The following is a 1,109-nucleotide window of genomic DNA, read 5'->3' on the forward strand; positions in this document are numbered from 1 at the left end:
TGTGCATGTTTTTTTATGGTGGCACAGAATCACTGGGGAGAATGTATGTGAAAAGTCCCAGTTCTTTAATTCCTCACCTGAATTAGAACTCGATATTGTTAGCACAGAACTAGAAAGCATGGCAGACAGAGCATAAACCACTGGCTTGTATTTAAATAGACTGGACAGTTTGTGGTAAGAATGACATCCTGGAAGGCTAGTGACAGTAGTGTGACCAACCATCCCGTTTGGCCTTGAATGGAGGGGTCTCCTGGAACATGGGACTTTCAGTGCTAAAATGAGAACAGTCCTGAGCACACCATGATGGTTCATTACTAACCTTAAGTGCAAACCGGAATGGCTAATCATGCCCATCTCTTAGGAGCTTGAAAAAAGTGCGCTAGTTTGAGACAAAGGAGTAGATACTCTTACCTGTTTGTAGCGTTGTACAAAAACAAAATAAACCAAAACATGAATAGCTAGACTCTTCCTTTCATTTTGAAGTTAAAACATTTAATAGATGGGAGACATTTGATGGAACATTCCTAAATTCATTCTTTCTCAGGGTGGTGGCTAAATGTTTTAAAAAGTGTTTTAGTTTCTGTGATTCCAAAATACTATCCTACAAGAAATAGAGGAAGAAGTAACATCATAATTTATATTTTGTTTTTTCAAAAATCTAGCGTGGGCTCTTAGTCTGCTCAGGCTGCTATAACGGAATACCACAGGCTGGAGGCTTAAACAATGGACACTTATTTCTCACAGGTCTGGTAGCTCAAAATCCAAGACCAAGGTGCTGGTGGATTAATTCTTGGTGGGGGTCCTCTCCTGGTTTGCAGATGGCTGCCTTCATGCTGTGCCCTCACATGGTAGAAAGATCATTTCTCTTGTGTCTCTTCTTATAAGGGCACTAATCCCATTTGTGGGGCTTCACCTTCATGTACTAATTACTTCCCAGAGGCCCCAGCTTAAATACTTTCACATTGGGCTTTAGGGCTTCAGCATAGGAATTTCTGAGGTGCACAAACATTTTTGAGGCAGACTCCGTGTGATACCGTATTTAAAATGCTTTTCCACCATCCACATCAAAACCCATGTCTTCAACTAGATAGAATACTTGGTGAGTAGTG

The sequence above is a fragment of the Globicephala melas genome, chromosome 2 (assembly GCF_963455315.2).
Source record: "Globicephala melas chromosome 2, mGloMel1.2, whole genome shotgun sequence".
In the NCBI taxonomy this organism is placed as follows: domain Eukaryota; kingdom Metazoa; phylum Chordata; class Mammalia; order Artiodactyla; family Delphinidae; genus Globicephala; species Globicephala melas.